The 21,658-nt window shown below is 43.1% G+C and overlaps 1 protein-coding gene across 3 annotated transcripts in view; it reads right to left on the reverse strand.

Annotated features, from left to right (window-relative positions):
* LOC134355559 (tetraspanin-18-like) overlaps positions 1-21,658 on the reverse strand; it is a 167,894-nt gene that overhangs the window by 118,380 nt on the left and 27,856 nt on the right. Inside the window, exon 1 of one of the 3 annotated variants that reach the window (XM_063065595.1) lies at positions 9,931-10,013. The exons of the other annotated variants lie outside the window; for them this stretch is intronic. The gene's annotated coding sequence lies outside the window, so the exon portion shown is untranslated. Of the gene's footprint in view, positions 1-9,930; positions 10,014-21,658 lie in introns of those variants that run through there. 3 annotated transcript variants of the gene reach the window in all.

Genomic DNA, 21,658 nt, shown 5'->3' on the forward strand with positions numbered 1-21,658 from the left:
ATGCCTCACCTGGAAGGACTGTCTGGGGCCCTGAATGGTGGTAAGGGAGGAAGTGTAAGGGCATGTGTAGCACTTGTTCCGCTTACATGGATAAGTGCCAGGAGGGAGATCAGTGGGGAGGGATGGGGGGGACGAATGGACAAGGGAGTTGTGTAGGGAGCGATCCCTGTGGAATGCGGGGGGGGAGGGAAAGATGTGCTTAGTGGTGGGATCCCGTTGGAGGTGGCAGAAGTTATGGAGAATAATATGTTGGACCCGGAGGCTGGTGGAGTGGTAGGTGAGGACCAGGGGAACCCTATTCCTAGTGGGGTGGCGGGAGGATGGAGTGAGAGCAGATGTACGTGAAATGGGGGAGATGCGTTTAAGAGCAGAGTTGATAGTGGAGGAAGGGAAGCCCTTTTCTTTAAAAAAGGAAGACATCTCCCTCGTCCTAGAATGAAAAGCCTCATCCTGAGAGCAGATGCGGCAGAGACGGAGGAATTGCGAGAAGGGGATGGCGTTTTTGCAAGAGACAGGGTGAGAAGAGGAATAGTCCAGATAGCTGTGAGAGTCAGTAGGCTTATAGTAGACATCAGTGGATAAGCTGTCTCCAGAGACAGAGACAGAAAGATCTAGAAAGCGGAGGGAGGTGTCGGAAATGGACCAGGTAAACTTGAGGGCAGGGTGAAAGTTGGAGGCAAAGTTAATAAAGTCAACGAGTTCTGCATGCGTGCAGGAAGCAGCGCCAATGCAATCGTCGATGTAGCAAAGGAAAAGTGGGGGACAGATACCAGAATAGGCACGGAACATAGATTGTTCCACAAAGCCAACAAAAAGGCAGGCATAGCTAGGACCCATACGGGTGCCCATAGCTACACCTTTAGTTTGGAGGAAGTGGGAGGAGCCAAAGGAGAAATTATTAAGAGTAAGGACTAATTCCGCTAGACGGAGCAGAGTGGTGGTAGAGGGGAACTGATTAGGTCTGGAATCCAAAAAGAAGCGTAGAGCTTTGAGACCTTCCTGATGGGGGATGGAAGTATATAAGGACTGGACATCCCTGGTGAAAATAAAGCGGTGGGGACCAGGGAACTTAAAATCATCGAAAAGTTTAAGAGCGTGAGAAGTGTCACGAACATAGGTCGGAAGGGATTGAACAAGGGGGGATAAAACCGTGTCGAGGTATGCAGAAACGAGTTCGGTGGGGCAGGAGCAAGCTGAGACAATAGGTCGGCCAGGACAGGCAGGTTTGTGGATCTTGGGTAGGAGGTAGAAACGGGAAGTGCGGGGTGTGGGAACTATAAGGTTGGTAGCAGTGGATGGGAGATCCCCTGAGCGGATAAAGTCGGTGATGGTGTGGGAGACAATGGCCTGGTGCTCCTTAGTGGGGTCACGATCGAGGGGTAAATAAGAAGAGGTATCCGCGAGTTGTCACTGCGCCTCAGCAAGGTAGAGGTCAGTACGCCAGACTACAACAGCACCCCCCTTATCAGCGGGTTTAATAATAAGGTTAGGATTAGTGCGGAGGGAGTGGACAGCAGAGCGTTCCGAAGGAGTGAGGTTGGAATGGGGACAAGGTGCGGTGAAGTCGAGACGGTTGATGTCCCGTCGGCAGTTAGCAATAAAGAGATCCAGAGCAGGCAGAAGACCAGAGCGGGGTGTCCATGAAGAAGAGGAGGGTTGAAGACGGGAGAAGGGGTCATCGGTGGGGGTGGAAGAGTCCTTGCCAAAGAAGTAGGCTCGGAGACGGAGACGGCGGAAGAAAAGTTCCGCATTGTGGCGAACACGGAACTCGCTGAGGTGTGGGCGAAGGGGGACAAACGTGAGGCCCTTACTGAGAACAGAGCGTTCTGCCTCTGACAGTTGAAGGTCGGAGGGGATGGTAAAGACCCGGCACGGATGAGAGCTGGGATCAGAGGCGGGAGGGGGGAGGCTGGTAGTGTCAGTGGAGAGGGGAGGGTTGGGGTGAGAGGAAGATGGAGCCTCTGAGGGCCCAGGAGCTGACGGTGGGATCTGAGGAAGACGGTGCTGCGGAGTGGTGGTGGGGGAAGGGGAGACGGGAGTCACAACAGCAGCACATAAAGACCCGGCCTGGAGTTCAAGGCTGGAGTCGCAGTTGGTGGTTGCGCAATCGCTGTGAAGGTGTCCATGGTCGTTGCTGGAGTCTGGAATACTAGCCTATATTTACTTGTTCTTTGCCTCCCTCCCTTCTAAGAGAGTGGAGTGATATTTGCAATTTTCCAATCCGCTGGAACCATTCCAGTACCTAATGATTCTTGAAAGATCATTACTGATGCCTCTACAATCTCTTCAGCTACCTCTTTTAAAACTCTGGGGTACAGTCGATCCAGTCCAGGTGACTTATCTTCCTTCAGGCCTTTCAGCTTCCCAACACTGTCTCCTTAGTAATAGTAACTACACTCACTTCTTTCCCCTGACAAAGGACAATTCAAAAGACATCGCGTAAATAATGCAGAAATGCAATTTTTGTCCAACAACAGATATATGTATAATACATTGAATATTATGCTATTTTATGTTATATTAATATACTTTTATTTTCAAAATCACAAAATGGATTCTTCCACTGTGGGGTTAAAATTAAACATTTGTGATTATTAGATACTTGCTTCCAATATCATTTTGAACGTTGATTTTTTAATATAAGATGGCACATTGGTATGACTTTCTTCAACAGGAATGAATGCCAAATACTTTACCTGTCAAATGTTAACTCTGAATTTAATTATGTCTGAACTATTTTCTTCTGCAGGGAAATAAATGTCAAATTTCTGAGTTTGAAAATGATTTCAATGTACAGTATTATTTTCATGAAAGCATCTTTAAAAAACACTCATTTGTTATGCAGGCAGACTGTATTTTCTGGGTGGGATAGGAATCATGATACAAATAGAAATGGTATAAATGCAGAGTATGTGGAAGATTAGAACTCAGTCAATTCCAAATCTCAGCTGAATTAACTTGGATTTAGTTGAATACCTATGCTGAAATGAATCTTGATTTTGACCTTCCAGATAAGAAGATAGAGTCTTTCTTAAATCAATATTGCTATGAATGCATAATTCTGAACTATAGAAAAAGACATGATTTTTGAAATCTAATTTTAGGTTCTGATAGCTGGAAACTGGGTTTCAGTTATGAATCAGGACATGAGGTTCTGTATGTGCACCATCTGAAACAACTCAAGTTAACACTACATTAGTTTCTTCACAAGAGTGAGCAGAATAAGTACTTTCTTCTCACCTTCACCGTTAGGTCTGCAGGCTCAGTTCCATTACTTTAATATGTACAATATTAGATTTCTGCTGCAAAGCAGAAATCCTGTTGGGAATCCAGATGCATAAACCTAGAGCAAAACAGTCACTTAATATCTTCCAGTAAGGAGAGGGGTTGGTGAAGTGAGTCAACAGAGGATTTGTAAATAAGGGTGAACATTTTTTAAAGTTTAGATGCTGGGTACCAAAGGAGTAAGCAGAAGGTGATTGAAAAACATGATCTGGTGCCACTTAGGTTAAGTACAGCCGTGATTTCAGTGAGTTAAGGAAAAGATAGGAACAGTCATGTTTAGAATTAACCAAGGCATGAGTGAGATTTTTAGCAGTTGGTTGATGCAGGGAAGCTGTTGGTTGAGGTTATAGAGGAAGAAGTAAGTGGTTTTGCGATCTATACGTAGGTGTGGGAACCACGTCACAGTGTCACCAAAACTGCATCCCTTCTGTGACCTCTTTGCTCATTCTCCTAAGCTTCCAAATCCTTCAGAATCCCTGCCTCTGCAACACTGTCCTTCCACTACTCTTTGTATCATCTACAAACCTGACCACAATGCCATCATCTCTTTCATCCAGATCATTAACGCATGAAGTAAGAAGTTGTATTCTTAATCCAGCATCTATAGAAGACAACTAGTCACTTGCAACCACCCGGAAAAGACACCTTTATCCCTATCCTCTGTGTTCTGCCAGTCAACCTATCTTTGTTCCATGCCAGTACCTTTCCCATAACATGGACTCTTGTTTAGTTGCCTCCTCACAAAACTGTCACCAAGTTGCCTTGCTTTTCTACAAAAAGGAAAAATTATTATTTTAATAAATGACAATCAATTTTAAAACTAATATTTACCTCTCAAAAAAAAGTATACTTCTTTGTGGTGTGGAATTCTGCTTTCTGTCACCTGGCCATTTATTCAAAGCAGTTCTATTAATTTGATGTTGATCCCACTTGTAAAAAATTTGAAATCGTTCATGATACATTTTTAACAGGAACCCAAGCATAAAAGTGTGGTCATATCAGTATTTTATATGCATAACAATTGTTACATGATGCTTAAAATCAGAATTATTTAATTGGAAATATTTCCTGGTAAACTCTGCAAATAAACAAATATCCCAGCAATGCTCCACTTTCTACCTTTATAGGTTCAGCCAGTACTTCAACACCCCAGGTCTGCACCAACCATTTCACCTACTGACCTGTACAGCTTTGGGATGTGAGAGGAAGCCAGAACCTTCAGAAAAAAACATCACTGTTCACAGGAAGGACATGCAAACTCCACAGAGACAGCACTCAAGGTCAAGCATGAGCCCGGGTCACAGGAGCTGTGAGACAGCCGCTCTATTAGCTGTGACACGGTACTTTCTCTGTTACTCAGTAGAAAATGCATGAAATTGTATACCGTAGTGGTGTAACATTTGCTGACGGGAGATCTCAAGAATTCAACGAGATTCGTGGGAGCTGAATTGAAAAAACAGAGTGGAAATCTGGTTGAAACGAGTGTTTTAAAAATCTGTGTACATATGGGATGTATTGCCTTTAAGTGCATTTAATTTCTTTAAAAGGAAATTGAGAAAATATTTGAATAAGGATGGAATCATAATAAGCAGTATAAATTTTTAAAATACTCTTAGGAACACAGTAATGTAAAATTCCTCTGTGAATATAGCTAGTCAGAGTTGGAAAATATAGTCTGTACTGTTAAACTGACTTTGTGAAGTTTTGGTTGATTACTTTAGGAGTGTGAAAAAGAAAGTTCACACAGATCTATGTTCAGAAACTTTTCCCTCAGGAGAAGTGATTAAGTGTTCCCTGTAATTTTCACCCCTGCTGGGTCACAAGTGAAAGAGTCACTTGTGCCATTGCTGCAATTATACCCTGGGCTGTCATAAATGTTTCATTTAATCATTCTTTGTCTTCATTCATGGCAATAAGCAACAGCTTAAAATAACTGAGCAAAAAAGTAATAGATAAGCAAATCCAATTGCTTCACTCAAAGTAAACATAATCACATTGTGTATGATATGGTCGAATGCATTTGATTTTAATTTTCTCAGTAGCTGAACGTCCTAGTGGACATATAAACTATTGGCTCCTATAAGTCTGTGGTATAAAATGTGATAGTGCATAAAAAAATGTTGGGGAATTCTCTCTCAGTCCTCCATGCTTATAACATTCGCAGAGGCTGCTGGCATGAGCAAAAACATCAACTGACATGCATCTCATGTTGTTTTTCCAATCGTGTTTTACAGGCTTGCTGTATGAGAATAGCATGGACCTTACGTGTAGCAACATGTCTTAACCTGAGGGCTAAGCCTTGTTGCTGTTTTCCTAAAAGACCCAAACCTAGTTGACTCACTGCCAAGGAGTCTAGCAATGAAGATTCTAGGCTATGCTGTTAACCTGTTCACACCAGCATCAAAAATTTCCATTGGTAAAACAGGACACCTGCCCATCCCATCGTTACACTTACGTCCATCTTGCTGCCTGACTCTTCCATGATACTTTTCTCCCAATCTGGAATTGCTAGGATAGCTGTCCTCAGTCCACCATGCATCATTTAACTCTCAAAGGTCCCAACCCTTACCGTTCCCTTGATTTCCTCTCTCCATTGTTTCTCCACAACCCTCCCTCGCGCTTTTACAGCCCCTCCCAGTGAGCTCCCTCATTTTTCAGATCTTTTGTTTCTACCACTCATCACCCCTCCCACAGGATCTTTCCCAGCCCTTGGTCTCCCACCCACAATGAACCTCTTTCCATCGTGGTATGATATTAACGTTTATCATGTTTTTGCGTGAATATACTTGCAGGCCTGGCATTTCTGATTTGAACATGTACAACTCTCTTAGCGCTCCACACACACAAAATGCTGGTGAATGCAGCAGGCCAGGCAGCATCTATAAGAAGAAGTACAGTCTACATTTTGGGCTGAGACCCTTCGCCAGGACTAACTGAAAAAAGAGATAGTAAGAAATTTAAAAGTGGGAGGGGGAGGGGAGATCCAAAATGATAGGAGAAGACAGGAAGGGGAGGAATGAAGCAAAGAGCTGGAAAATTGATTGGGAAAAGTGATACAAGGCTGGAGAAGGGAGAGGATCATGGGATGGGAGGTCTAGGGAGAAAGAAAGGGGGAGGGGAGCTCTAGAGGAAGATGGAGAGAAGGCAAGGAGTAATTGTGAGAGTTTCTTTTAGTGCTCTGCTTGTTTCTTGGCTTTCAACAAAGGTATCCCCATTGTGCAAGTACACTGTGTGGTGTTGTTTCGCCATATGCTCTTACGTGTTGATGAATGTTTAAGCCAATACATTTCTGACCAGGCAAACAAGTTCTAGTTTAAGTTTATTGTCATCTGACTATATATATAAGTACCTACAGAACATACATCGCAAACACCTCACAAAACAAAATAAGTTAATAAAATATAATTCAAAAAGCACATAGTGTGCAGCATGGGTAAACAGCAAACAGTAAGCAGTTCACTGTCTCAGTGACGAGACCTGGTGGTGGTAGGGTATTCATTAGTCTTACAGCCTGAGGAAAGAAGCTGTGTTAGCTCGTCTGGCAGTCCTAGTGCTGATGCTCCTGTGTACAGTGATAACTTTAGATCATGAAGAAACCTTTACTGCTCAAGTGATGATATACTTTGTGAATTTCTTAGTATATGTTTCAAGTAATATTATAGAGCTAATTAAAAATCTAAAGCACTTTGAAGCCTCACAATGCTCCCAAAACCAAAATCACATTATTATGTGTGGAATCTTGTTGTTCATCCTTTGCTGCTATGATCCCTTCATTACAATGTTGACTAGGCATCAGAAACATATATTTCACTAGCTTTGAAGTGCTGCGGGATTTTGCTGAGTACAGACTACAACGTTCGTACAAATTCCAATCAACTGCATGCAGACAATGTGTCTACTAACTATTCTACGGTCAAGAGATGAAATAGTTTGTATTCCCATTATGATTTTTCTAATTCTGCTCTCCCTGCATAAAAATTAAATGCAATTCTTTTCTTCACTGCTTAAATCAGAAATGTTGAAGCCCTTCTACTGATAGTTTTTTCTCTATTGTGGAATTGTAGCTTTGGTATGGCAGGGCAAAATTATTTATCCTAAATTTCCTTTGTGTGTACGGGGTCTTTCTTTTTTGTTAAATTTAAAATGGCTTCTTTTGTTATGTTATACTGGGGAATACTGAGACAGTCTCTAACTAGACAGTTGCTTGGGTTAATACAGATAGCAGGGTGCTATTAGCCAATGGGTGGTCATGTATCGTTTTGTTTCCGGATACAGTGCTGTATCATACGACTGGGGACGGAGTATTTGGGGGGAGTCGGAGAAGAGACGGGGAGGACAGTGGATGTACAGGGGTTTTTGGGGGGAGTCGGAGGAGAGACGGGGAGGATGGTGGAGGGGGTTTTTGACGGGGAGTTGGAGGAGAGACGGGAAGAACGGTGGACGTGCGGTAGTTTTTGGCGGGGAGTCGGAGGAGAGACGGGGAAGGCGGTGGACATGCGGGGGTTTTTGACAGGGAGTCAGAGGAGAGATGGGGAGGATGGTGGACGGGGGTTTTGGGGGGAGTTGGAGGAGAGATGGGGAGTCAGAGGGGAGACGGGAGGATGGTGGACGGGGGTTTTGGGGGGGAGTCGGAGGAGAGACAGGGAGGACGGTGGACGGGGTTTTTGACGGGGAGTCGGAGGAGAGACGAGGAGGCGGTGGATGTGTGGAGGTTTTTGACGGGGAGTCAGAGGAGAGACGGGGAGGACGGTGGACGGGGGTTTTTGGGGGGAGTCGGAGGAGAGACGGGGAGGATAGTGGACGTGGGTTTTTGGGGGGAGTCGGAGGAGAGACGGGGAAGGCGGTGGACATGCGGGGGTTTTTGACAGGGAGTCAGAGGAGAGATGGGGAGGATGGTGGATGGGGGTTTTGGGGGGAGTTGGAGGAGAGATGGGGAGTCAGAGGGGAGACGGGAGGATGGTGGACGGGGGTTTTGGGGGGGAGTCGGAGGAGAGACAGGGAGGACGGTGGACGGGGTTTTTGACGGGGAGTCGGAGGAGAGACGAGGAGGCGGTGGATGTGTGGAGGTTTTTGACGGGGAGTCAGAGGAGAGACGGGGAGGACGGTGGACGGGGGTTTTTGGGGGGAGTCGGAGGAGAGACGGGGAGGATAGTGGACGTGGGTTTTTGGGGGGAGTCGGAGGAGAGACGGGGAGGACAGTGGACGGGGTTATTGATGGGGAGTCGGAGGAGAGACGAGGAGGACGGTGGACGTGCGGGGGTTTTTGGGGGGGAGTCGGAGGAGAGACGGGGAGGATAGTGGACGTGGGTTTTTGGGGGGAGTCGGAGGAGAGACGGGGAGGACAGTGGACGGGGTTATTGATGGGGAGTCGGAGGAGAGACGAGGAGGACGGTGGACGTGCGGGGGTTTTTGGGGGGGAGTCGGAGGAGAGACGGGGAGGACGGCGAACGTGCGGAGAGGCTCCGGTCGATCACTCCGGGTGATCCCGAGCCGTGAGTCGACAAGATTCGGGTGGTCGTCCGGATTCGATTGAGCTCCAACGGTTGCGCACGAAGAACTTGGACTTTGATAAGGTTGGCGCCTTTTTTTTCCATTACTTCCCTTTCTGTATCGAATTTATATTAATGTCATGGAATTAGCAATATCTATAAAGTGTACTTGTTAAAATTTACTGGGTGTGCTGGCTGATGATTGATGTTTGGGATTGATTCGGGCGGCAACTGACCCTGTGGGGAGTGTTGAGGCGGGTGCTGGGTGGGATTTCCCCTAGACATATACGAGCCAATATAACGGAACATTACGTATGTAACATATATAGCACCAAATAATCAGAATCTCAATGTATCAGTCATAATGAATTAATTCATATTACATTCTCCTCAACTTTTCAATTATTGGTTCAACATGCAGAATTTTTGCATCATTTTCAAAAGAATTAATAACAGGGTTTTCCTGAGGTTATGAAACATTGCAATGATTCTATGTCCTCCATTGATTTAGTCAGGCACTCAAAGTAAGTAGTCAAAATGTTATCTTCTGTTTTAATAAAAAACTATGTAATTACAATCTGCTTTTCTATGCTTTATTACATTAATTGTATTGTTTTCAGTGCGTTTTTTAAAATCTACCATTGAGGAATTCACAATAAAAATGTAAAATCAGACTGATTTGAACTACTCTTCCGGTTGTGATTAACTTGACAACACTGCCAGCAAGAAGAAAGGTCCTACCAAAACAAAGCTCTTTTAAAAAGGATTTGTTTATCATATAAAGTTGTCTTTAGGGTTCAACAAAGCCCAAACATCTTACAGCTGACAAAGTACATTTTAATATTGAACCCAACAATAGTTAAAATCATTTTGCTTAGTATAATTTCCCCCCAAATTTTCTAAGTCACACTTTGTCCATAGAACACGATTGATAAAACTTTGTAATCAGGAGCTGAGCCGCACAGGCTTGCTTTTAGAAATTTTGATACAGGCCCATGAAAAGTTAAGGAATGTGTTTGAGGAATTTTACTCCAACTTAGCCCTGTTCCGAAATAGTTACCTTAATCGTTCAATAATGTTTTTGCTTTCTCCTGCTTCATATCAAGTAGCTACCTATTACAATAGTAACCATAATAAGTTAGTAGGATTCACTGACCTGTAATTGAATAATCGTTGGAGTTTCATAGCACTCGCATTTTCAGAGACCTTCAGAAAAACAGCTGCTGGTCCTGTGTGCAGAGTACATTGTGTGCAATGGAAAATCTTGGCCCGCTTTGTAGGTTTTCAGAGCACTAACTTCGAAGCATGTTTAATGATATTTTCCTGTTTGCTCTATTTATTTTGGCAAAATATAGCCAAGTTCTACAAGAGTTAATCTTCGCAGCAGATCTCTGTAAAGTTATTTTATGGTGCTGCAGCCGACCAGTTTTCAAGATTCTATTCAAACTACAGCAAAGTTAAAATGAGTCTGCTGTGTCAAAAATTGTTCGAAGTAAGTTTGAAAGTTTAACTCTGGTTGTCACCTATAGTTTGCAGATCACTTGCACTCAGCTTCTCATTTCTCTTGCCTATATTGAGTCAGTCCTAGAATAATCTATCATTCTAAATCCTGAAGGTCAAAGGACCAAAGGATATGGAGATTAGAGACAATGATCAGCCTTGATGCTTATGATTGAGTGAGCATGTTCAAGAGGTCATATTTCCTACTCCAGCTCCTTTCCTTATGTTGTTAAGATCACTTGCCACTGTTGGATGAACCCCAAGAATATCTGCCTTTCTAAATTCCCCCCTGCCTTTGTAGCTGTCAGATCCGTAGACTGGAAAGAGAAGAACCATTCTGTCTCTGTACCCTAAGAAACACAAATTTCTATATTTCAATTTGGACCTCTCATACATGAAGAAGAATATTCTTTGATGTGAATTTTTTTATTATCCAGATGCCCCAGATGCCCAAGAATTAACTATTTGTTTCACTGAATTTTAGCTACATCTGGATTATTCTTTGAATTGGATGGCAAGGTTTCATCGTTTGAACAGCTTCCAGGGGTGCACTGAGATTATATGCATTCCTCCATTTCCAGAAAGAGGTACTCAAAAATACTTCTCCTAGAATGCTCTAAGGTCATTTAAACTTTATGTGTTTACTAAAAATCAACAACTTACTAAGTCCTGAAGAGTTTCAACCTGAAATGTTGGGTCCATAGATGTTGCCTGACCTACTGAGTTCCTCCAGCATTTATGTGTGTTGTATCTTACAAATGCAACCCTCTTATTGCAGTATAAACAAAAACAGAGAGTTTACAGTCGGGTTGGAAGCTCTTTATTTTCCCGTGAGTTCCCAGCGGTCTTAGAGTCTAAAAAGGCTCATTGGAAATATGACCAGTATGTGACTTCATTCGTCAAAATTGTATCATGATAATAACACAAACCATAATTATAAATGGGACCACAAAATGATATAAATAGCTGTACATCTGTAGTTAGGCCAATGCTAATAATCTAACGACATGAGTTCTAATCCCATCTTGGGGGTCTGTGAGTTTGAATACATTTTTTTAATCATTAAATGAACAAGCTGTCATCTCTTCAATATGCCATCTGTTTCACTAGTGTCCTTCAGGGAAATAAATATCTTATTCTACCTATCTAACTTATCAAACACAATTGTAACTTAACTCCCCAGGCAAGCCATTCAGTTGGAACAGAGAATAAACCTATGCAGATTGCTCAGTTGCAACCAGAAATAAAAAAAAACGAAGATAAAGAACCAACCAAACCAATCTGGTAGAGTCCTCGTGACTAACCTCGGGGAATTAGTTCCAAAAGGGAGCTTTCTCACGGGCTGTCGTACACTGGTTGGTACTGACACTTGAATGTGTGGAGAGTCACAGAGATCTTGGTGTCTGTGTCCACAGGACACTCAAAGCTGCTGCACAGGTTGACAGTGTTGATAAGAAGGTATGTGGTGTGTTGGCCTTCATCATCTGTCGCATTGAGTTCAAGAGCCGTGAGGTAATGTTACAGCTGTAGGTATATAGCTATAGGTGAGGTAATGTTACCTCGGTCAGACCCCATTTGGAGTATTGGGCTCAGTTCTGGTCACCTCACTACAGGAAGGATGTGGATACTATAGAGAGAGTGCAGTGAAGATTTATAAGGATGTTCCCTGGGGAGCATGCCTTACGAGAATAGGTTGAACAAACTTGGCCTTTTCTCCTTGGAGTGATGGAGGATGAGAGGTGACCTGATAGAGCTGTATAAGATGATGAGAGGCATTGATTGTGTGTATAGTCAGAGGCTTTTTCCCAGGGCTAAAATAGCTGACACGAGGGGGCATAGTTGTAAGGTGCTTGGAAGTAGGTACAAGGGGATGTCAGAGGTAAGTTTTTCGCACAGAGAGTGGTGTGTGTGTGGAATGCACGGCCAGCGATGGTGATAGATGCGGATACAATAGGGTCTTTTAAGAGCAGCTTAGATAGGTACATGGAGCTTAGTAAAATAGAGGGCTATGTGGTAGGATAATTTTAGGCAGTTTCCAAAGTAGTGTACATGGTTGGTACAATATTGTGGGCCAAAGGGCCTGTAGATTTTTATGTTCTATGTTCTATGAACTCTGGACATAACATTAACTGATTTTGACCTGGAGCATCACTTGAAGGTTATAATTATCCACTCTGTAAAATGAACTGAAATATGATAATGACAATGTTGCTAGGTTAACCAGGTGGTGCAGTTTCTTGAAGTAACAGCAACATTAAATGTATACTTTCATTATACACATACAATATACACATGCACAAACCAGTAGATATAGGCCACACCCTTACCCCTTTTAAAAAATGTAAGAACTTGCTTAAGAAGAAAGTAAAGACAAGAGATTCTGATGATGCTGGAAATGTTGAACAACACACACAAAATGCAGGAGAAATTCAGCAGGTCATTAGGCAGCATTTATGGAGAGAAGCAAACAGTCAAAATTTTGGGCCAAGTGCTAACCCTTCGCTCTGTCTGCTGCAAAGGTGGGGTTTCATGGTGAACACCCATTTCAATATGATTTTCCATTCCCTTTCTGACATGACAGTCCATGGCCTCCTCTACTGCCAAGATGAGGCCACACTCAGGTTGGGCAAGCAACATCTCATATTCCATCTGGGTAGCCTCCAACCTAACGGCATGAACATCGACTTCTCTAACTTCCAGTAATTTCTCCCCTCCCCTTTTTTCCATTCCCCATTCGAGTTCCACTCTCACCCCTTTCTCTTCTCCTGACTTCCCTATCACCTCCTTCTGATGACGCTCCTCCTTCCCTTTCTTCCATAGTCTACAGACTTCTCCTATCAGATTCCTTCTTCATCAGCTCTTTTCCACCTATCACCCGTCAGCTTCTTGCATCATCCATCTCCTCCATTCACCCACTTTCCTTCTCACTTGGTTTCCCCTGTCACCTGCCAACTTGTATTCCTTCCCCTCCCCCCATCTTTTTATTCTGGCTTTTTCTCGCTTCCTTTCCAGTCCTGATGCAGGGTATTAGCATGAAAAGTTAACTGTTTATTCCTCTCCACTGATGCTGTCCACTGATTCTGAGTTCCCTCTAAGGTATGTGCATGTGTGCGCGCACTCATCTTCTGCTCCTAGCGCACAAAGGAATTTAAACTGCTCACAAAAAGGTCGTCGCCCTCTACCTCACTGATGTCTTAAGTATATTACACAGTTACATTTCCTTTTCTGGTTTCTGATGTGGATGATGTTGACAACATGGAGTTTGCGATGATTTATCTGCAGATTTTAGAACTGGCTTATTTATACTGTTTTTATTGAAGAAATTATTGATTCACTATGTCGAAATCCAAAGACACAGAGGGTGTGAAGCACAAAAGAACTGCAAGTTCATTTAAAGCGGAATGGCTTAATGAAACAGTGGAAACTGCTACACAGAAAGCTCATGAGGTCAGGAATGTGCAGCTACGAGAAATATTTATGTGTACAATACAAAAACTGGTGCTACATGTGTGTGGTGTTGCAATGCAAAATTTGCCGGAGAATTTGCAAGTGGGAAGGAATGGAGTAATACTTAAAAACTTGACTTTTCGAAGTGTCATTTAGCAAGCAAATCACATATAGACAGTGTGCAAAAGCTGCAGGGAAGAAATTCTTCATTACCCGCTACAAGCCTATTTTGTATGTTGTGTGAGAGTGCAGATGAACGAGAATGAAAATGATCAGACCCAGAGGAGATCAAAGTTCTAATTAACAGTGTATTGTTTGCGATTGAAGTGAATACCTGTATATATAAAATCCAGTGCGTACATGTTCTGGGTATAAGATTGCACAGCACAAGGAATTTGCGCACACTGGTTATCACGAATTAGAAGGAACATTGCCTCTGGCACTGTTCGGCTAGGTGAACGCTTCACATTAACTCACAATTCACATTCAATTGCCTAAGTTTGAAATGTGAAAGCCTTCATTATCTGTACAATGCTGTTTATTTTTACAGATTTGTAACACATGTCAATCATAAAACTTAAAGCAAATTACGTCCAAGAAATTATATACATAACACTAACACCTTAATCCAATTTTCAGACTTCATGATCTTAAGGCTTTCCATGGCCTCACTGAGCCCAGTGTCTTAATTTAATTCTTATTTTCCTCCAGTTACATCCTGACACAAAGTGCCTCAGACTTGTTTCTGCCGTACTTGAGCAACCCTCCATTGTGCAGCTACCACTGTGACTTGCCGGTTACCTGTTCTGGGTTCCAGTATTACTGTAAGAGTGCTGTGCATTCTTCTTGCATCTTGTTCTGTCCTATTTGCAATTAAATGTCCTCTGCTAGAAATTGAATGATCAGTATCGGCCCAGACTCCTAACTAACAATTCTGCATGCCATGAGATGATTGCTGTATTACACAACAGTAATTACTGAGATCCTGCTTTAAGCTTGGTGTATGAAACACCAGACCTCATTTGCTTTGATCCAGCCCAGCAAAACTAACAAAACTTCATACAGTGGCCTGATTTTCTGCCTTTCTTATCTTCAGCTTCCAAGAGGAACTTTCTCAGAGTCTTGGTCCCACTTGGCATATCACTGGCTTTCCCCTGTCCTTAATTGGACTTCTTGCCATTAATTCTCCTCTTACTGAGGCCTTCATCATGCTCTGATATTGCCATTTGAATCTTTGACTGATGCCTCAGGCAAACTGGCTGCCCTCACCAGCATGCTACAATCATTAAGTGACAGCAACTTCTCCAAGTGCTACAACGCATACAAACCAGAGACAGAATATGTCCAGCCCATGACTCTAACTCTATTGTTTTAAAAGAAAGTCTTCAATGCTTTCTTTAAAACTTTGTTCTTTATTTCATTTGACCAGACCATTGATGAATATTAGAAAGGCCCAGAAATATGTCCCCATTTCCCTTGGTACATAAGGCACAGGAGCAGAATTAGGCCATTCTGCCTATCAAATCTGCTCGGCCATTCCAACATGGCTAAAGTATTATCCCTCTCAACCCCAGTCTCCTGCCTTCTCCCCTTAAATTTTGATGCCCTAACCAAGAACCTATCAACCTCTGCTTTAAATATACTCAATGACTTGGCCTCCGCAGCCATCCGTGGCAATGAATTCCACAGATTCACTACCCTCTGGCTAAAGAAATTCCTTCTGATCACTGTTCTAAATGGACGTCCCTCAATTCTGAAGCTGCGCCCTCTAATCCTAGACTCACTCACTATAGGAAACATACTCTCCATATCCACTATGTCTAGGCCTTTCAATATCTGATAGGCTTCAATGAGAACTCCTCTCATTCTTCTATACTCCAGTGGGTGTAGGCCCAGAGCCATCAAATGCGCCTCATGCATTAACTCTTTCATTCCCGGAATCATTCTCATGACTCTTCTCTGGAGCTTCTCCAATGTCAGCACATTTCTTCTTAGATGAGGGGCCCAAAACTGCTCACAAAGCTCCAAGTGTAGTCTGACCAATGTCTTATAAAGCTCCAGCATCACAACCCTGCTCTTATATTCTAGTCCACTTGAAATGAATACTAACATTGCATTTGCCTCCCGTACCACCAGCTCAGCCTGCAAGTTAACCTTTAGGGAATCCTACACAAGGACTCCAAAATCTGATTTTTGAATTTCCTCCCTGCTTAGAAAATAGGCTGCTCCTTTATTCCTTCTGCCAAAGTGCATGACCATACACTTCCCTGCATTGTATTCCACCTGCCACTTCTTTGCCCATTCTCCCAGTCTGTCAAAGTCTTTCAGTAGACTCCATGCTTCCTCAACACTACCTGTCCCTCCACATGTCTTTGTATCACCTGCAAACTTGGCCACAAAGCCATCAACTCCATCACCCAAATCATTGTCATGTCATGTGAAAAGAAGCAGCCCCAATACAGACCCCTACAGAACACCACTTGTCACCGGCAGCCAAACAGAATAGACCCTCTTTATTTTAGCACTTTGCCTCCTGCCAATCAGCCAAGCTACTGCCCATTCTAGCATCTTTCCTGTAATACCACGGGCTCTTATCTTGTTGAGCAGACTCATCTTATCTAAGGCCTTCTGAAAATCCAAGTACACAACATCCACCCATTCTCCTTTGTCCATCCTGCTTGTTATTTCTTCAAATAATTCCAATGGATTTGTCAGGTAAGATTTCCCCTTAAGTAGTCTATGCTGACTTTGCCCTAGTTTATCAAATGCCTCCAAGTACCCCAAAACCTCATCTTTAATAATGGAATCCAATGTCTTCCCAACCACTGATGTCAGGGTAACTGGCTTATAATTTCCTTTCTTCTGCCTCCTTCCCTTCCAAATGTGGAGTTACATTTATATTTTTTCAGTCCTCCAGAACCATTCCAGAATCCGGTAATTATTGAAAAATGATTACTAAAGCCTCCACAATCTCTTCAGCTACCTCCTTCAGAACCCTGGGGTGTAGTCCATCTGAATCAGATGACTTATCCACCCTCAGACCTTTCAGCTTCCCAAGCACCTTCTCGCTAGTAATAGAAACTACACTCACTTCTGCCCTCTGACACTCTCAAATTTCTGGCATAATGCTAGTGTCTTCCACAGTGAGGACTGATGCAAAATACATGTTTAGTTCATCCACCATTTCTTTGTGCCCCATTACTACCTCTCCATTACTGAATATCATTTCCCAGTGGTCCAATATCTACTCTCACCTCTCCTTTTACTCTTCATATATCTGAAAAAAAAACTTTGGTATCCTCTTTGATACTTTTAGCTAGCTTACCTTCATATTTCAAATTATTTCTCCATATGACTTTTTACTTGCCTTTGTTGTTTATCAAAAGCTTCCCAATCCTATAACTTACCACTAATTTTTGCTATATTATATGCCCTCTTTTGCTTTTATGCTGTCTTTGACTTCCCCTGTCAGCCATATTTACCTCATCCCGTCTTTATAATACATCTATATCATTGGGGTGTATCTATCCTATACCTTCCAAATGGCCCCCAGAAACTCCAGCCACTGCTGTTCTCCTGTCATCTCTACTGGTGTCCCCTTTCAATAAACTCTCATGCCTCTAATTCCTTTTACTCCACTGTAGTACTGATACATCTGACTTTATCTTTTCCCTCTCAAGCTGCAGGTTGAATTCTGTCATATCATCACAGCCTCCCAACAGATCCTTTACCTTAAGCTCCCTAATCAAATCTGGTTTATTACACAACACCCAATCCAGAATTGCCTTTCTGCTCATGGGCTCAAACACAAACTGCTCTAAAAAGTCATCTCGTAGGCATTCTATGAATTCCCTCTCTTGGGACCCAGCACCAACCTGATTTTCCCAATCTACCTGCATATTGAAATATCCCATAGCTATCAAAACATTGTCCTTATTACATGCCTTTTCTATTTCCCATTGAAATTTATATCCCACAACCTGACTACTGTTCAGAGGTCTCATATATCTCCCATTAGGGGCTTTCTACCCTTGCAGGTTCTTAACTCTACCCACAAGGTTTCGACATCTTCAGATCCAATGTCACCTCTTTCTAAGGATTTGATTTCATTTTTTACCAACAAAGCACCCACACCCTCTACCCACCCACCTGTCCTTTTGATACAACATGTACCCTTGGATGCTAAGCTCCCAACTATGAACGTCTTTCAGCCTCGTCTCAGTGATGCCCACAACATCATACCTGTCAATCTCGAATGCACTATAAGATCAACTACCTTATCCCATGTACTGTGTGCATTCAAATATAACACATTCAATCCCATCTTTATCACCCTTTCTGATTTTGCCCCATGGTACACGTCACCTCATCTACTGACTGAAATTTTGCCCTAACATATACCTGTCCATCCTCAAAGGTACACACTTATATCGATTTGTATAAAAATTGTCCCGTCTTCAGCCCTATCATTCCAGTTTCCATCCCCGGCCAACTTAATTTAAACATTCTCCAACAGCTCTAACAAATGTGCCTACAGAGATATTGGTCCCCCTCAGGTTCAGGAGTAACCTGTCCTTTTTGTACAAGTTATACCTATACCCAGAAGACTTCTCAATGAACCAGAAATCTGAAACCCTGCCCCCTGCACCAGATCCTCAGCCACTCATTCATCTGTACGACCATCCTATTCCTGTCCTGACAAGCACGTGGTACTAGGAGTAATCCAGAGATTACTACCTTGCAGGTTCTGTTCTTCAATCTTTTCCCTAACCCCCTTTACTCACATCGCAGGACCACAACCTCTGGCTGCTTGCCCTCCCTCTTGAGAATCTGCAGCCACCCTGAGACATCCTGGACCCTAGTACTTGAGAGGCAACACACCATCCTGGCTCCTCTTTTGTGGCCACAGAATTTCCTGTCTGTCCCCCTACCTATGGAGTCTCCTATCACTGCTGCTCTGTCTGACTTGACCCTTCCCTGCTGAGCCTCAGAGCCGCTGCCCTGGCTGCTGTCACTGTGCCCTGGGAGGTTATTGACTCACACAGAACATAGAAAATAGGTGCAGGAGTAGGCTATTTGGCCCTTCGAGCCTGCACCGCCATTCAGTATAATCATGGCTGATCATCCAACTCAGAACCCTGTACCTGCCTTCTCTCCATACCCCCGATCCCTTTAGCCACAAGGGCCATATCTAACTTCCTCTTAAATATAGCCAATGAACTGGCCTGAAATGTTTCCTGTGACAGAGAATTCCACAGATTCACCACTCTCTGTGTGAAGAAGTTTTTCCTAATCTCGGTCCTAAAAGGCTTCCCCTTTATCCTTAAACTGTGACCCCTCATTCTGGACTTCCCCAACATCGGGAACAATCTTCCTGCATCTAGCCTGTCCAATCCCTTTAGAATTTTATACATTTCAATAAGATCCCCCTTCAGTCTTCTAAATTCCAACGAGTATAAGCCTAGTTGATCCAGTCTTTCATCATATGAAAGTCCTGCCATCTCAGGAATCAATCTGGTGAACCTTCTTTGTACTCCCTCTATGGCACGAATGTCTTTCCTCAGATTAGGGGACCAAAACTGCACACAATACTCCAGGTGTGGTCTCACCAAGGCCTTGTACAACTGCAGTAGTACCTCCCTGCTCCTGTACTCGAATCCTCTTGCTATGAATGCCAGCATACCATTCGCCTTTTTGACCATCTGCATGCCCACTTTCAATGACTGGTGTATAATGACACCCAGGTCTCGTTGCACCTCCCCTTTTCCTAATCAGCCACCATTCAGATAATAATCCATTTTCCTGTTTTTGCCACCAAAGTGGATAACCTCACATTTATCCACATTAAATTGCATCTGCCATGAATTTGCCTACTCACCTAACCTATTCAAGTCACCCTACATCCTCTTAGCATCCTCCTCACAGCTAACACTGCCGCCCAGCTTCGTGTCATCCACAAACTTGGAGATGCTGCATTTAATTCCCTCATCTAAATCATTAATATATATTGTAAACAACTGGGGTCCCAGCACAGAGCCTTGCGGTACCCCACTAGTCACTGCCTGCCATTCTGAAAAGGTCCCGTTTATTCCCACTCTTTGCTTCCTGTCTGCTAACCAATTCTCTATCCACATCAATACCTTACCCCCAATACCATGTGCTTTAAGTTTGCACACTAATCTCCTGTGTGGGACCTTGTCAAAAGCCTTTTGAAAATCCAAATATGCCACATCCACTGGTTCTCCCCTATCTACTCTACTAGTTACATCCTCAAAAAATTCTATGAGATTCGTCAGACATGATTTTCCTTTCACAAATCCATGCTGACTTTGTCCGATAATTTCACCGCTTTCCAAATGTGCTGTTATCACACCTTTGATAACTGACTCTAGCATTTTCCCCACCACCGATGTCAGGCTTACCGGTCTATAATTCCCCAGTTTCTCTCCCCCTCCTTTTTAAAAAGCTGTATTGTTTATCTCTACACGCTCCCATGGTTACTCAATGGCTTTGCTTCTAACTCCATCTCATCATATGCCATTGATCTGGTTAACATCTGCCTCTTCAAAGTTCAAAGTAAATTTTTAATCCGAGTACCGTATGTAAACAACATACAACCTTGTGAGTCCTTTTCTTACAGACACCACAGGAAAATAAATACGATAGAATCCACGATACACCATACATAACAAAGAACTGGCAAACGTCCAATGTGCAAAAGAGGACAAACCGTGCAAATAATTAAAAAGTTAAATAAAACAATAATGCGGGGAGCATGAACTGCGGAATCACTGAAAGTGAGTCGACGGGCTGTGGAGCCAGTTCTGCGCTGAGGCGAGGCAAGTGAAGCCACCCACGCTGGTCCAGGAGCCTGATGGTTGTAGAGCAACAGCAGGCCCTGAAACTGGTGGTGCGGCACCCAAGGCCGCTGAGCCGCAATCTTCCTTCAACACGGCAAATCAGGGATAGGGTGAATGATTCTGACGGGAAAGGAGAGCAGATTGTATGCTTCTGATCTTCTTCTACTTCACTGAGCACAGAGCTCAATAAAATATTCTAGCCTCAAGTACTCTAAACCATTCCCTGATCCACACTGTCAGTTACCAGGTGCAGTCTGGTATAATTATCAGCAGCTTGATTTCCCCGTCATTTTGAGCACACCTCATCTCTTCTAATGCCCTCAGCACTTCTCCTGATTATGTACAAAGTGGGACAGCTCTCTTGGTCAGTGGAACATACAGTAGATAGTATTATGAGTGCAGTTGTCTCATGAAGCAATGTGTTGTAATTATCAATATTGAATATAAATCTACCCATTCATCTTAAAATTAGTCTTTAATTAATTGCAGAAATTTCCTCCATCACTACCTTAAAGCATTAGAAACATTTAGCATGAACTTAAAGTCTTTTAACTTCTATTATATTCAAGACATCTCTCTGCGTTTGCTCTGAATTTTAGTTCACCTGCTTGTGAGACTTATGCAACACATTCTCAAACTTGTTATATTCTACCTATGTTTACAATTAGTATAAAATGTTCCTTTTCATTCCCATTATAGCAATGGGTTTCTCTGAATTGTCCTGAGACAGTGTGATTGTCTTCTAGGTGCTCCGGTTTCCACCCATATCTCAAAGAGGTGCAATCTGGTTGGTTAAAAGGCTTCTAGTGTCTAGGTTAGAGGTGGAATCTGGGGAGCTGGGGTGTGGCGGGGGGAGAGTTAAGAGAAATTTGGGGAGAATGTTTTTAAGTGAGATTAATGAAGGATTAGTGGAAATTGGATGTGATAGACTCAATGGACTGAAGAGCCTGTTTCTTTATGTCTCTCAATGCATGGAAAACTGTAGAACCCCAAGCTGGATGGCTCTGGGAATCCTCAGTGTTGATCTAGACAATGGATCTCATAAATTATGTGGTTGCAGAGTAGTGTAGCAATTAG

Source organism: Mobula hypostoma, chromosome 13, assembly GCF_963921235.1.
Source record: "Mobula hypostoma chromosome 13, sMobHyp1.1, whole genome shotgun sequence".
Classification (NCBI taxonomy): domain Eukaryota; kingdom Metazoa; phylum Chordata; class Chondrichthyes; order Myliobatiformes; family Myliobatidae; genus Mobula; species Mobula hypostoma.